At 37.9% G+C, this 17,405-nt stretch overlaps 1 long non-coding RNA gene across 4 annotated transcripts in view; it reads left to right on the plus strand.

Moving 5' to 3' along the window:
• The first annotated feature begins 243 nt into the window (after positions 1–243).
• Positions 244–17,405, plus strand: part of LOC131105331 (uncharacterized) — a 70,033-nt gene continuing 52,871 nt past the window's right edge. The window contains exons 1-4 of one of the 4 annotated variants that reach the window (XR_009119919.2): positions 244–344; positions 4,856–5,040; positions 5,166–5,314; positions 9,761–10,333. This is a non-coding gene — a long non-coding RNA (uncharacterized LOC131105331). Of the gene's footprint in view, positions 345–4,855; positions 5,041–5,165; positions 5,967–6,951; positions 7,338–9,760; positions 10,334–17,405 lie in introns of those variants that run through there. The other 3 variants (XR_009119918.2, XR_013627350.1, XR_013627349.1) reach the window with 3 other exon arrangements.

A 17,405-nucleotide genomic window follows, 5' to 3' on the forward strand; every position in this document is an offset into this window, starting at 1 on the left:
TCTGTATCACATATCTAAATTTAATGTATCCTAGCTGTACTCGGGGTGGGCGGAGTATAAACCGGAAGTAATTGTGGTTTAATCGGAAATGTGAGGGACATACATCTGTACATTATTTTAAGTCTGAAATTGACATGGATTGATCGGAAGTTGCTATATTTATTATTATCCCGCTATATGTGTACTGGGTATATATGTCAATTGTCATGGGGGTACGTGAATAAAAACAATTAGCGCCAAACGCTTAAAATTACGAGTGTGCCTGAACGCCTCAAAGTGCGAGGAGATGGCAGCAGGAAGTAGACAGCGTGGGAAATTTTGTCGTGCATCATATCAACAAATAAGTAAGTTTGAATGATTACTTTCACACTTCATACTCAATAAACACGATCAAAACTAGCAGTGATGCACTTGTAAATCAGAGCAAGGACACTCAAAGTAGGTGATATTTACAAAAGGAACCACTTGTTGCTAATTCAACAATAAGACAATTGAAGTGCCGGAGAAGTGGAGTCTGAGGCGGGGTGTCGAACTCGGGAGCGAACTTTATTATTTTATAGAACATCAACTCACACTCACTCCGTGAGCCGTAACAGCACACGGAATAGCAACAACAACAGAGCCCCCTTCCCTCACGGTCACCCCTCCGGGTGGCAACTTCTCCATCAATAGTTCCGGGGTGAATTATGTACCAGCAACCTAGCACTACACAATGTTATAAAATGTTCTACTTATAAGAGACAGCAATGTTAAACAAATATATGGACAGATACTGATTTATCATGATTGTTCAACTTTCCCCTTCTATTTATTATGAAATGAATATGCAGACTTTAACCATAGCCGTCGTGAGTGGACAAAAAAGTGAAGCTAATTCAAATTAAATCGATTGAAAGGGAAGGATGCCAACATCAGAGTGCAATAAAAGATATGTAGAATGATATCTTATCTGTTTATCAGTGCTCATGCACAAGCATGCACAATATACATTTGTCACTCGGAATTATCTTCAATATTTCAAGTTAATTTAGATAAAAATGTTTATGTTTTGTGCTTCATATTTCCCTTTCTTAAATAAGTGCTTATTTCTTACATCTAATATTTTATCTAAGACATTGCATCAATGCCAACACTTTTTTTTCCTTTTTCCAGACCCACAATTTTTAGTGCAGAAATGGTCACATCACTTACTGTTTTTTCAATGATTTACAATATTTACCATTCACAGTTAATGGTTAGAGAGCCAGTATGGGCATTCATCAAGTGCCATATAGTGTTAGCAATGCCCCTGACCATCAAAATAGACATTTAAGTGCTCAAGATGAGCCTGTTAACCATGGTGCACCAAGGGAACACACAAAATGCGCTTCCATTATTGCTCTCCATTTTGTGTCCATTATGGTGCACCAAGGGGGCAGCTAAGGAGTGCATGTCGGCCGTTTGGAGGTGGCGGCTGTGGCAGACACATGCTGACTGAGCGTCTGCATCGACCCTCGAGCTTCCCATCCTGCATGCATCATTAAGTCCAACATTGCATGTAATGTCGCCTATTATTGGTTGTCTCAAGCGGTTTGACAATGATTGTTGCTGCTGGTTTAGGTGTCTGAGAGCCTATGAGTGATTGTCTTGGTTGCCCTTCATGGTTGCATTGAGGTTCTCCGCATGTCCTGCACAACGTCCTACTGATCTTGAATTTAAGCTTTGTGGTCTTTGTTCAACCCTGTATAGCATACATACTGTATTTCATCCTCAAGGTAGAAACACCTAGTGAGCAGGTGATGGTGTGTTCAATACAGTCGGCTATAGGTGGTGGTCGAGAAAACCAAAGCTAACCATCAATTGCACATTTACTTGTGACTTTCACCAGAGATATACGCAGCATGGGTAATAGCAAAGGCAATTTGTTGACATCATTTCCTCTGGGGGCATATAATCATTTGACCCCAGTTGGCCGCATTCATACAATATGGAGTCTAAGCCGTCTTATAGTAGTCTAATCTACATGTTAGATCAGGGGTCTCAAACACGTGGCCCGCGGGCCAAATGTGGCCCGCAGGACACTAGTTTGAGGCCCCCGCCTTGATATGAAAGTTTAATGTTAGTGCGGCCCGCGCAAGTTTGACATGGATGCTGTATGGTATCATGTACCCAGAAAAAATTATTATGTTTGATTAATGTTCATGTTAAAGGTTAAATAACTGTTAATAGTTATCCTCCCTATCCGTGTGGAAGTGGTAAGTTTTTGGCTATTTAAGTTTAAAGGAAATAACTTGAAGGCTATTGTTTAGGTCGCTAGCTCTCTAGTTTGCGAGTTAGCATGTGTCTCAAGACCCTGCAGTTGCGCAATATGTTGTAAATAAAAAAAAGAGTATAAATGTGACTATAGTTGTGTTTTGTCATGTCTACAGGGCTCTAATAATGCTATGTTAATTTTAATCTGAAAAAAATAATTTGTCTATCCACCAACTATATGTGGTTTCTTCAGTTTTTATTATTTGCCCTTTTATTATTATTATTATATTTATTTATTCATTACTGATTGATTGATTTTCTTTATTCTTGATTTGTTTATTTATTTTTCATCTTATTTTGTGTAGAAAAAAAAGTAAGATATTTGAGAACATTGGAATGTTTTATCAGAGCTTTTCTTGTAGAAAATTGGAACCAAAGCGAAGTTTTAAAAAAAATTTTGTTTTTAATAAATGCGTTTTTTGTTTTTTTTTTTTTTTGGAAAAACCTGATGCGGCCCAGTCTCACCCAGACCCGGGCTCCAGTGGCCCCCAAGTAAATTGAGTTTGAGACCCCTGTGTTAGATGTTTTTCATATGAATTGTCTTTTTCCATCCCAGTGCTTGATTTTGACTTTTCCCCAAGTTAACACTTACTGAATCCCCCCCCCCCCCCCCCCCAAAAAAAAGCAGTCCAAATTCCCAGGATACTCATGCAACACCAGCCTGTGTTACTTTCTGCATGGCTGATGCTGTGTCTTCAAGAGGATCCTCTGAAGCTCCACAGAGCTGATGCTGAGCTGGAAAAACATAAGGCAGCCAACAAAGGGACCAAGGCAGTACCGGCTCCCTATTTATTTATTTATTTTTTTACTTAAAAGCGGTGTGGCTCCTACTAATGCTTGGAGGCCTATTTTAGATATTTTATTTTATTTTAGATATGGACTTTTAATGTCTAATGCACACTGCTGGGCTTCGCTGACGACCGAGCGGTAACAACAAGGCCTTCAAACAAACGAGAGGCAAACTTGAAGCTCTCCATACCCGACCATGAGAGATGTGTTGCTTGTGTGAATGAGAACGGTTGCTGCTGATGTAACGTGAGTGAAAGTGCTGCTGTGAGTTTCTATTGGAGAGAACTGGTAGCCGTTTTTGTTTATGGAAAAAAAAAGGCAAGTTTCTATGATGTCTAATATCTGGTTTTAAGATGACAAGAATCAGCATGTACCACACTGACCTGAATATAAGACAAGATATTTTTAAGACAAAAAATGTTGCAGTTTATTTCATCTTAGTGATCCGAAGATGACCACTCCTTTTTCAAGATGAGATATTTTTAAGATGCGATCAAAAACTATATTCTATTGACCCGAATGTAAGACAGACACTATTTTTCAAGACTAAATATTTTTTTTTAGACATCACGGGGAGAACATGCAAACTCCACACAGAGATGGCCGAGGGTGGAATTGAACTCTGGGCTCCTAGCTGTGAGGCCTGCGTGCTAACCAGGATGGACAATATAATTCATTCATTTTCTACCGCTTATCCTCACGAGGGTCGCGGGGGTGCTGGAGCCTATCCCAGCTGTCTTCAGGCGAGAGGCGGGGTACACCCTGGACTCGTCGCCAGCCAATCACAGGGCACATATAGACAAACAACCATTCACACTCACATTCATACCTATGGACAATTTGGAGTCGCCAATTAACCTAGCATGTTTTTGGAATGTGGGAGGAAACCGGAGTACCCAGGGAAAACCAACACATGCATGGGGAGTATGTGCAAACTCCACAAAGAGATGGCTGAGGGTGGCATTGAACCCCAGTCTCTTAGCTGTGAGGTCTAAGCGCTAACCACGAGACCGCCGTGCCGGACAAGCTAAAATATATATATATTTTTTATTGACCTGAATATAAATCCGCTAATCTTTTTTGAAGACAATTTATATTTTTAAGACTGGCTGCTGAAGTGGTTAGCGCGCAGGCCTCACAGCTAGGAGACCCGGGTCCAATTCCACCCTCGGCCATCTCTGTGTGGAGTTTGCATGATTGTTCCCGTGCATGCGTGGGTTTTCTCCGGGTACTCCGGTTTCCTCCCACATTCCAAAAATGCTAGATATGAATGTGAGATAGGTGAGATAGGATGGGATAGGCTCCAGCACCCCCCCGACCCTCGTGAAGATTAGCGGTAGAAAATGAATGAATGAATATTTTTAAGACAAGATCAATAAGATAATTGTGTTTTTTTTAATCCCAAACAGTACAAGTAGCAACCTACTTCCTCTACGTGATGGCAATGGCCAACACGTACGTTGGGATGTAACTCCCACTTTAAGTTAATGCCTTTCGTTTATACATTTGCCACCGCCACCCGTGTGAAAATCCTCAAAGAACCTATGCTGCAAAATGCACAGAGTATTATTTTATTGGTCCATTTGCAGGAGTCGCAGTTCCTCATTTATAATTAATCCGATCAATACCAAAATTCAAACCTGTACATGAGACGCATGGGCAATGATGATTACTTTATGATGATGTTTTGTGGAACTGTTGTCTAAAAGTCCACATAGTAAATCTCAACTCTATTGGATGATACAGTACGTTCACCTGACGCTTTCTCCTCTAGCGTCCACGTTATGGTTTCCGGCAGCGGCAATAACAATCAGGAGCAGTGATGTGGAGTGACGCGGTGATGTTGTGGTGGTCCACTGCCGCAAACATGACGAATGAGAGAAGCAGGAGGTAAAAAAGATGGAGTCAAGTCTGGCCAGGAGGGAGCACTGGATGTCAGCAAACTATCAAGGACGCACAGTAGGAAGCTTGAAAGATTATTAGCCAAGCCTGCCATCACCTTCTCTCTCTCTTCTCACCCCCCTTCCCCCCTTACGATCCATCCTCTAACCTGAGTGTTAACACTCTGCTCTGGTCTCCGTCAGCTGCTGAATATTTCAATATAGCTTCTGCTTATCTGGCCGCCCTTATGACCTGCCTGGATGAGCGAGGGAGAAGGCCAAGATTCGCATGGCGGGTTGCAGAATGGATACGATACCCGCCGATATCTAGAAGTGAAGAACATTGCCTGGAGGTGAGCACACTAATACTGCATCTCCATCATGGAGATCAAATTCCATTAGGGACGCTGCAGTCATTTTAAAACATTTTTTTTTCTCCAAACAAGTCGAATACAAATGAGAATAATGACAATATTTAAAATTGGGCCATAATAATTATGCAGTTTTTTTGGCTGACATTGATGTGAGTGTGTAAATAAATGCAGTAGAATAGTCTTATTAAGTAAGCTGATCAGTTATACACAACAGAACATATTTAAACAGACAACCGTCATCTCACAAGAAATTGTATAAAAAGTTATGCATCATATTGTATTCATGCCGCACTACACGCACACAACACCTGCAGCAAAGCAGCAAAAAAAAAGTACGCAAAAAGTACAGAAAGTACATAAATAAAATAAATAAATGCATAAAAATCAATGCTTGTGCTGGAACACAGTCCACATACTATGTAGTGTACTGAAAACAAATCTCTATATTTTTATTTTTTGGGGGGATGAAATCATTCACTAAAAATAATGTATACATACACATAATACGTGCATGTAATATAATATGTATATGTATGTATGCATATGTTACATTCCCGAGGAAGAGGAGAAGCAAGAACGTAGAAGCGTGGCAGAGATACTACATCACTTTGAAACTAAATTCCGAAAAAAAAGTCACATATTATGTAAACCAATATTTTTAGACAGCCAAACATATTTTTGCAAAATAAAAATATATGATCTAAAAACTCAAATACTGTATCCAAAAAATACAGCATATACCTTATATGGTTTTAAAACATATACAGTATATGCTGTATTTTTTTTTTAAAGATGGGATCACCCTGTTGGAGGTAACATATCGAAAATATGAATAATTAAATAACTTGTATTTAACAAAAATATGAATAAATAACTCAATTTCCTAAATTAAAATTAATAAAAAACAAAACAATTACAATAAATAAAAACAAAAATATGAATAAATAACTACATTTCCTAAATTAAATTAATAATTTATTTAAATTAATTAAAAAAATAAATTAAATAAATACTAATTAAATGAATGAAAGCAATTTTAACACTATATTTTGATAAGCCATCATGTAGGAACTCAAATGTCACTTTTCTATTAATCACAGTGCACTGTTTTGTGCAAAATCCTGATAAATTCTTTTCGGTATAAACTAGAGTTTCCTCAGCTTTTCTTTGTAGTTTTTTTTACTCGCCCAAATAAAAGTGTGGTTCCTCCCATGTAGTGCCATCATACTGAACAATGAAAACAAAGAATCAAAAAAACATGTTTGCACATGAATTGTGTTTTGGTCTGATTATCAATAAAATCATTCAGCAGATTTTATCCAACAAAAATTAACCCACGCCCCATTTTGGGTCCCAAAAGCAGTTTGGGAAAGCCAAGGATGTCGATGTTAATGTCTAATGAGATTGGAAGCTGGAACATTGTGGAGTCATTGTTGTTGGACAATACGTGAAGGGCATCACACAGCTTTTGAATTACTCTTTCTGTTGTCTGTTTCTTGTTATTTTTTTTGGAGGAGAAACTCAACAAAGTCTGCAGGATTTCTCTCCAATGTGAATCTTAAAAGAGGTTGTTGGGCCTGCACTAATCAATAATTCATAAAGCCTTTGCTTATTAGGGCTTGGGCCGCCTGCGATGCCTGTTCTTATGCCCGTCTCTGAGCGCGATGTGAAGAAAAACTGCAAAAAAAAGACCAAGTGCCAGCTTTATGTTGATGCCGGGCACCCCGCTTCGCCTTCACTGTCTTCTTCTTCTCCTCCTGCACGCTGTGCTCTTGCCCATTCGTGACTTCTCCGAGTTGTGGAATATGAACGCGGCTCTCTCAGCATTCCAATGAGAACACTATAGAGGATTTGGTATGCGAGGACATGTTCCTATTGGAGGGTTTTTTCCAAAGCTCAAGTGTTGCTTAAACATCTTTTCTTACTCAAGGCATTTATCATTACATTTGCAGAGGTGAGGGACTCCAGTCACATGACTTGAGTTTGAGGACTTGAGACATGCTTGACATCCCTGCTTTATATATTTCACATAGAGAAGAAGTAGAAGAGAAAAATGAGTGTGTCTATGCTGTGCAAAGGTAGGCTTCCACAGTGGTGCACACACTGCGGCAAACCTCTTGCGAGGATTACACAATTTTCACAATCGTTTTTTCTTGTAATGTGCGCAGCGTGGCAATTTGGAACGGATAAAAACGGTAAAAAAAGTGAGTCTTCCCTGCAACAATCCGCTATCAATCTGATAACATAGGCTCCACAAGTGACTGCTGTCACCTCCATGCAGCTTGGATGCAGCAAAAGTTCCTCCTTCAAAGTCTAAAATTGAAACAGATTGATCAATGGTTGCTATATTTATTGTTTATTCAGCTATATGTGTACTGTGTAAGTGATCTTTAAGATGTTTTTAGTATCAACTCCTCAACAAGTTAGTTATTTTCTTAGTTACTTTCCGCTTCTTTGTTTAATATTTTGTTTTATTTTACTTTTTTTTTCGTCAATGTACCATTCATAGGCCCATTAAAAAATGTGTCTCACAAATGGCACCAGAGCCCCTCTTTGGACATCCCTGCTTAATATATTTCACATGGAGTAGTATTAACAAATGTGTGTCTATGCTGTGCAAAGGTAGGCTTCCACAGTGGTGCACACACTGCGGCAAACCTCATGTGAGGATTACACGATTTTCACAATCGCTTTTTCTTGTAATGTACGCAGCGTGGCAATTTGGAATGAATGAAAACTGAAAAAAAGTGAAAGAGTCTTCCCTGCAACGATCCAGTATCAATCTGATAACATAGGCTCCACAAGTGACTGCTGTAGCCTCCATGCAGCTTGCATGCAGCAAAAGTTCCTCCTTCACAAAAAGTGCTAAGACATATCTGCATAATCCCAAATCTTCATACATCCACATATGGATCCCCAGATTTTGCCCACATTTTTGCAAGTAGACAGCACGGACTTGGAAGTACAGTGGCTTGGGACCGCTGCACACACCATCACTGACTGACAGCAGGGTCAGTCACTGTGTATGACAGGCCAATGGCAGAGTGTGAAGATTGAACAGTGAATACATTACCCAATTAGTTTTTTTTATAAATAAACTTTATTCATAACGGCTACAGAACAGTATGCAAACACAATGAGGATGACAGCTGTACTCATTTCATGCTCGTAATCATCAAAAATGCATTATCCGTAACGGACTAGTATCTGGTTCCTCCACAATAGGTTCCCAAAATAGCCCGCAATAAGCAAAGTCTGTGAAGTAGCCAATTTTATTTGTTACCAATTCTTATATATGTTTTAAGGTTGTAAATCCTCTCAAAATATACAGTACTTCATACGCTTTGAGAGTGTTTAAACAGGAGAGAAAATGTGTGTCTGTCTGAGAAAAGTAAATTTTCTCACATTTACATCCTGTTTAAACACCCTCAAAGTTTATAAGAAATTATCAGGTGACTCACTGTATCCACTCCTCTTAGTCCTTGTCCCGGCGTGGTTCGGCTGTAGTGTTTTTGTGTCCTTGCTCCTGTTACTGTTACTGTTTTACGCTTCCTTGTTGTCCTCCATGAACCGAAGATTCATTCAAAAGGAAAAAATGGCAGTAGTGCACAAAGGATATTGATCGACTGTGGTGTATAGCCAATCAGAACGCAGAACACAATAGGCAGGTTCACCCTTAGCTGATTTGAACTGTTGTGGCTGGCTACACATTATGAGATGAATTGGACATGTCTGGACACATCTACCAATATGAAACCCTTGGCCATCTCTGTGTGGAGTTAGCATTTTCTCCGGGTACTCTGGTTTCCTCCCACATTCCAAAAACATGCTAGGTTAATTGGCGACTCCAAATTGTCCATAGGTATGAATATGAGTGTGAATGGTTGTTTGTCTATATGTGCCCTGTGATTGGCTGGCAACCAGTCCAGGGTGTACACCGCCTCTGGGATAGGCTCCAGCATACTATATGAAATGGATGGCTGAATGAAGATGTCTGTATTACGTGTATGTTTCCAAGTCTTTCAAAGCATTTTGACCCCAACCCATAGGAGGCGCCACAAACATCATTTAAAAAGGAGGATCTAACGGACATTAGGAATCATCATTAGCAATGTGGAGTTCATGCTAGACTTAAATTTAACATTCCTGGCACATCCATAGCACACTTGCATCCCCGACCCACGCTCCATCTTAAAAATTCTACCCTTTATGTTGTTTTTTTTTTTTCTCTCCTCCGATGTAATCAGCATGCGCTAAGCGTTTTCAGTCCCAGGATCACATCATCACAACTGGAGGATTTACAGCCAGCTTGTTTAGTGATGTTCCTTACCGTAAAATGCTTTTCATGTTTTTTTGTTTTTTTTTTTTTTTTTAAATGGAGAATGTTTGTTCACATTTGGTGTTTTTTTTTTTTTTTTTAAGCAGATGTGCTGGAGTTCTCAGGGGCGGACAACCTTGCTCAAGGGCGCCTCATTAGTAGTTGAGGGCAGGAGATGATTGCTCGGCTCCTGAACTCTTGAGGAGTTCAATCCAGTGACCTCCTGCGTGCAGCCTTGCTTTTGCTAACCTTGAGGCTACAGTCATCCTATGTTTTTTTTTAAATAAGAACCAGGCTCAGCCAAAAACGTAACCATTACGACGTCTCGCATTTCATCCTTTGTAAGGGGCGCCCTTCTTCCCCGCCCTTATAACATCCATAATCCGCCCTGTTGTTTCTCATTTATTATTCTTTATCAATTTTCATCATTAACCCTCACTGCTGTGACTTATTCACACACACACACACACACACATATTCCAGCTGATGTTCCAACCCACCGATCGATTCTTCGCTCCGAGTGTATGAGGCGCATCGCTGCTATAATGCATCACAATCATGCATGCTAATGGTTTATTATGGTGACTGAATTGAATGTATTGTTGTTTGCTGTATTAAATGCTCCTGGGTGCCACCATAATAAATGGTGGGCTTTGTCTGCAGCATCAGTATGTTCTATAATCTATTACTATAATACATTATGCTATACTATAATATATAACACTTAAGCAACATTTGCTCATATAGAAAAATTGTTATTGGCTTAAAATGTGCACTGATATGAATTAACAACTGTCAACATTGGGAGTGGGGTGGCACAGAGATCTAGTGGTTAGTGCGCAGACCTGAATGAATGAATGAACATTGGGAGTGACCAGGATGGATAGGATCAGGAACAAGTACATCAGAGGGACATTACATGTTAGAGGCTTTGGTGATTAGAGCTGCCAGGTAGGAAGTGTAGAGGAAGACCAAAGAGGAGATGGATGGATTTATGGATGTAGTGAAGGAGGACATGAGGGTAGTTGGTATGAGAGAGACAGATGCAGACAGGGTTGGAATGGAGGAGATTGATTTACTGTAGCGACCCCTGAAGGGAAAAGCCCAAAGTGAAAGAAGAACAACAAGTCACAATATACAGGTATACAAATGTGAAAATAGTAAACAAAATATGTGGAATGAAAAACATTATACTACTTTTCATTTATGAATTTTTAAGTAGTGTGATATGATCTCGTTGTACTCGCACTTTCTCTCTCTCTCTCTCTCTCTCTCTCTGTCTCTCATGCTGGGCTGGAGGCGGACACACATGCACCTAATCAGGCTGCCTTCTACTTAGGCCAATTCCTTGCCTTGCACTGCCAGCTCGCTCAGGTTCACAAGCATCTCCTGCTCGTGTCTCCACATCAGGGTTACTCCAGTTTGTCCCTGTCCTCCTTATTAGTTGACCTTTTTTTTTTTTTTTTTTACATGAGTGATCTTTTCTCCCTGGATCGCCGCTTGCTGCAGCCTCTAGCGCCCTTAGTTCCTTTTATGTGGCTACCTCTTTATTGTTACCATTTGGGACCTTAAATACTGTCTTTCTCTGCATTCTGTGGTCCACCACACGCACACTTTAACAGACAGACAGAATACTTTATTAATTTTATAATCATCTGTCTTTAACCCTTAAAAGCACCCATTCATCATCTGTCTTTAACCCTTAAAGGTGTGCTTTTAAAGACAGATGATGAATACATTTGTCCCAAAAAATATAATAATCTATATAGTCTTTAACCCTTAAAGGTGTGCTTTTAAGGGTTAAAGACAGATGATGACTAATAATAATAAAGAAAAATCTGGAAATCCAAATGAAGTATTGTTCTAATTATCTCCAGAGCTGACATTTTTGGAGACTTTGAATGACAAATGTATTAATTATTCATTATTATATTATCTCTCTTTAACCCTTAAAAGCACACCTTTAAGGGTTAAAGCACCCTTAAAAGGACACCTTTAAGGGTTAAAGACAGATAATATAATCCCTTAAAAAGACACCTTTAAGTGTTAAAGCACCCTTAAAAGCATACCTTTTAAGATTTAAAGACAGATAATATAATAATGAATAATTAATACATTTGTCATTCAAAGTCTCCAAAAATGTAAGCTACGGAGACAATTAGAACAATACTTCATTTGGATTTCCAGATTTTTCTTTATTATTATTATTGTTATTTTTACTATTATTATTGGTGACAAATAAGCAGTCACTAACACAAATAATAATAAATTCATGACCAAATAAATTATTATTGGTATTTTTGCAAATATACCAATTATGCACATGAAATATGTTTTTGCATAATTTCCTACAAAGTCCTGATGCAAACACAACACTAGGCTCTCATACAGTCAGATTGCTTGACAATTTTCACATACAATTTGCTGACTTTTTTGTGTCTTTACTGCTTATTTAGCTCACATTTTGTCAGTTTTTTTCAGCCACGCTCTGTTTTTGTGCAAACTATCCCATCTGACCACCAGATGCCCTCCAACTTTTTGCAGACCTTTTGCAGTCATTTGCTCCATCTGCCCAAACTGTCTGCTGGTGGAAGCTCAGCTCCTTATTTTTGGATCACTTGTCTTCTCCAATTACATTCACTGTTCTGTTTTTATTTGATTTGATTCCCTCATTTGGTCATGAGATCAACATTTGGATGCTTCACCTTTTGGCTTGTGTGGAGTGCAATAAGACTCTTTGCGATGCTCACAACCACACAACTTGCATTTTTGTTTATGGAGGTACTAATGCACGGGCTACGCTCAAATATGGTCCGAATCCCCCTTGTTTGCATTAACTTATTTTTCTGATTATACAATTAAAATTCATTCATTCATTCATTTTCGACCGCTTTTTCCTCACGAGGGTCGCGGGGGGTGCTGGAGCCTATCCCAATTCTAGACAAAAATATTACAATTTGTAGCAGATTAAAACTTTTTTTATTATTATTAAAAATCTATAATACAGTACCCCGCCTCTTGCCCGAAGACAGCTGGGATAGGCTCCAGCACCCCCTGCGACCCTCATGAGGAAAAAGCGGTAGAAAATGAATGAATAAATATATAATACATATATGTCATGCTCATAAGATTGTGACTTTTTTGTAAAATAACCACTTGAAAAATTCCAAATGTATTCTTGAAATATTCAGTCTATTTTATCTGAAAATATTCTCATGAAAAGACCACAATATTCTTAAAAAAATATAAATTAATTCTCGTAAAAATAATGACTTTTTTTCTAAAAAAAAAGCAGGATTTATTCTCCTAAGATTAAAATTTTGATCTTGTGGTATTACAACTCTATTTAAACCAGGGGTCTCAAACTCAATTTACCTGGGGGCCACTGGAGCTAGGGTCTGGGCAAGGCTGGGCCGCATCAGGTTTTCCAAAAAAAAAAAAAAAAACGCATTTATTAAAAACAGAAAAGTATACAAACTTTTTCAGTGCTTTGGTTCTGATTTTCTACAATAAAAGCTCTGATAAAACATTCCACTGTTCTCAAATATCTTAATTTTTATTTTTCTGCACAAAATAAGATGAAAAATAAATAAATCAAGAATAAAGAAAATCAATCAATCAGTAATAAATAAATATAATAATAATAATAAAGCGGCAAATAATAAAAACTTAAGAAACCACATATAGTTGGTGGGTAGACAAATTATTTTTTTCAGATTAAAATGAACAAAGCATTATTATAGCCCTGTAGACATGACAAAACACAACTATAGTCACATTTATACTTTTTTTATTTACAACATATTGCGCAACTGCAGGGTCTTGAGACACATGCTAACTCGCAAACTAGAGAGCTAGCGACCTAAACAGTAGACTTCAAGTTATTTCCTTTAAACTTAAATAGCCAAAAATTTACCACTTCCACACGGATAGGGAGGATAACTATTAACAGTTATTTAACCTTTAACATGAACATTAATCAAACGTAATAATTTTTTTCTGGGTACATGATACCATACAGCATCCATATCAAACTTGCATGGGCCGCACTAACATTAAACTTTCATATCAAGGCGGGGGCTTCAAACTAGTGTCCTGCAGGCCACATTTGGCCCGCGGGCCGCGTGTTTGAGACCCCTGGTTTAAACAAAATAAGAATATCTCTACTCTCATAAAATGCATTTTTATTTCATGAAGTATAACTTTTTTCACAAAACAATTTGACTTTATTTACGTAACATTGCAGCTATTTTTCTCTTAATATTGTGACTTTATTTCCTGCTGTGTTGTCACTTTTGTTTTTTTGTTTGTTTGTCCGGTCTTCCTGACCTTTCTTTGCTAAGTTGGGCAGTGGAGCATTGGGCCTCCAACCTTGTTTTTTGGTTGTATTGTTTGTCCACCAGCACATCCATTTCAATGGATCACTGCTTATCTGACTGTCCGAGTGCGTGAAAAAGGATGAAAGGGAGCTATATCGCACGTCTATCTCCTATTTGTGAATGTTCCACTTGGAAGAACTTTAATTCTCCAGCTCCATCTGTTATTTATCGCTTACATAATTCAATTTGCAGACCCCCCCACCACCACCCCACCATAGCATCATCACCTTCTTCTTCCTTAGTTACCATCGCCATGTCCGTCAAACTATTTCCCAGCGAGACTCGTGAGCGTTTTTACCCTGGCAGCGTTGGCATTCTGTTGAAAAGAAACTCCACTGGCAACAAGCGCACACTTGGCTGAAATGCAGCAAAAGTCATTTTCAAAATTTTAACCCCCAAAAATTGGAAAGTCAGCCTGGAGCCAAGTGTAATTCCAAGCCTCGCTGGAAGCTAAAATGTAGAATATGATGGAAGGGAATGATAAAAAAAAAGTACAGTATAATTCCGTCAGAGCGTGTGTGTTTGGTTTAGTAAAAAGGAACTGGTGGGTTTGCTATGGTATTACAGTTTTTTTTAAGTGTGAAGGTAAGGATTGGAACCCTGGTAGAGAGAGACTGATTTGGTTAGTAAAAGAAGATTTTAGAAGCTTCTTGTAAAAATCTAAGATGGTATATAGCAGATTGATTCCATGACTTTGGCGTCCTCCAACATTCTAATAATGTATTCCAAATTTTATTTTAAATACTACTACTGTTATCAGGCTGTACGATGGATGAGTGGTTACCACGCATGCCTCACAGCTAGGAGACCCGAGTTCGATTCCACCTTTGGCCATCTCTGTGTAGAGTTTGCATGTTATCCCCGTGCATGCGTGGGTTTTCTCTGGTACTCCGGTTTCTTCCCACATTCCAAAAACATGCTAGGTTAATTGGCGACTCCAAATTGTCCATAGGTATGAATGTGAGTGTGAATGGTTGTTTGTCTATATGTGCCCCTGTGATTGGCTGGCGACCAGCCCAGGGTGTACCCCGCCTCTCGCCTGAAGACAGCTGGGATAGGCTCCAGCATGCCTGCTTAACCCGGTGAGGATAAGCGGTATAAAAAATGGATGTATGTATGTTTTTTAATGCGTAAAAAACTGGTGAAGTGGCTGTGTTTGCATCCGAGTAACTCACTCGCCCTCCTCCAAAATGACTACACTACTTCACCGATGAGACGACAACAGGCAGAAAAAGAACACATTAACTCCACAAAGCCGCAATTATCTTGTTAAAAGTACTTACAACTGCTGATTTAGGCAAGAAATTGGGGGCGTGATGGAGCTCTGACACACCAACCTGCAATTACCTTCACATTATCATGCTTTTTTTTTATATACAAGGAACAGAAGATGCTCATATCTTACAATATAATGCAGTGCAGACAAGCACAATAATAAAATCCATACCTTTTTAAAAAAACATTATATTTGGAGATGCAGAATTGTTGATACAGTTCTTGTATTGCTGCGCCTATTATATGATCACTGAGAGACTATTATGCTTATATCATATGATGGTGTCAAATGCATCACTTTTAAATTAATATACAATATACGTAATTAACGATTTCAGATCTTTATCAAGGCAAAGAATCATTGAATAAATAACAAGAATGAACAAGAAAGAATCATTAACCACAAAAGCTAGTAAAATGTACTTATTAAAAAAAAAATTTTTTTTTTAAATTATAAAATAAAATACTATTTTTAAAACATCAGCTGCAAGGTTAAACTGCGTGTATCTTAAATGTTTTTTTTCCCAGTCAAAATTAAATATACTAACAATGCAGGTAGAAGGAAAGATAAATGTTATATTATACTGTATATATTATTATATAATATAAGTAGATTAAACAGACAGTTTGATTTGGAAGCAGGAAAGTTAAGAGAAACAATGCAGAAAGAGGTGCAGAATCTGGAAGATCTAGAAAGCTTTCTGTGCGGGATGTAGTTAGTTGTATTGTAATTAGATTTATAGTGAACTACTACGAGAAGTTTTTAGAGTGTGCGTAATTTTTGAATGAATGAATGAATATTATATATATTATATGATATATTATTTTGAAATATTTCAAATATTCAGTTTTTAAAACATCAGCTGCAAGGTTAAACTGCATGTATCTTAAATGTTTTTTTCCCAGTCAAAATTAAATACACTAACAATGCAGGGAGACAGATATTAAGATTAATTTTATATTATACTGTATATATTATTATATAATATAAATAGATTAAACAGAGTTTGATTTGGAAGCAGGGAAGTTAATGGAAACATTGCAGAAAGAGGTGCAGAATCTGGAAGATCTAGAAAGCTTTTTGTGCGAGTTGTATTGTAATGAGTTTTATAGTGAACTACTACAAGAAGTTTTTAGAGTGTGTGTGTAATTTTTTAAAATATGTAACATTACATTTTTATTTTAAGTTTTTTTTTATATTTTTAATTCCATTTTAACATATTTTAAATAAACAAAAATGAATTGATGTGACAACAATCAGGATTTGAATATTATCAGATATGGGAACGACGTAATTATTCTTCAATTTTCTGATTATTTTACATTATTTTTATATTATTTTTTTCATTTTTATTAGCTTTTTTTATTTTAAATGAAATGTATACTTGGAACTTTTGCGTAGCCACACCAACTGGCATCCATTACGCTAGCACTGCACATAATTGAAAACATGCAACATGTTGTGTGTCCTGGCTCCTCGTAGATGATCCTTAGTGTCCTACGCAATCAGGAAGATTGATTGAAAAGTGTTACACTAAAATTTGACCGTAAACCATACCATAGTGATCAGATGTCCTACATGAGCATCAGAGATGAATAGCATTAATGCTAAATATTCTTCACACGAGGGTGTCTGTGTGTTTCATTGAGGTTAGGCTATGAAAGGCACAAAGTTGAGTGATGAAAAGCACGACGCCATTCCCAAATATCCAGGGACATGAATATTCTCTATACTCACGGAACAAAAAAAAAAAAAAAAAAAAGGGAGGTCGATGGCTCACTAGGGGACGCCTGATGTTAGCGACAAAGGACCAGACCGATGAATATTTAAAGTACAAGTTTAAAGGTGTGTCAGGTGACATGAACGTTTGATGGCTTTAAAGTTGCTACCATTCCCAGGACACTCCTCTGTCATTCAAAACAGAACTTCCTCCCTTCTTCTATGAGAGCTCATTATTTTTTGCTCTATTGGAAAGGACTTCAAAGGAACCAAAAAAAATGAAATAAATCAAGAATACGTGGTCATAGACACCCACAATGCATCCCACCAGTTATATAGACTGGTTGGATGGTTATATGCTGATTATATATGTAGACT

Source organism: Doryrhamphus excisus, linkage group LG5, assembly GCF_037039965.1.
Source record: "Doryrhamphus excisus strain RoL-2023G ecotype Guam linkage group LG5, RoL_Dexc_Guam_v1.1, whole genome shotgun sequence".
Lineage (NCBI taxonomy): Eukaryota > Metazoa > Chordata > Actinopteri > Syngnathiformes > Syngnathidae > Doryrhamphus > Doryrhamphus excisus.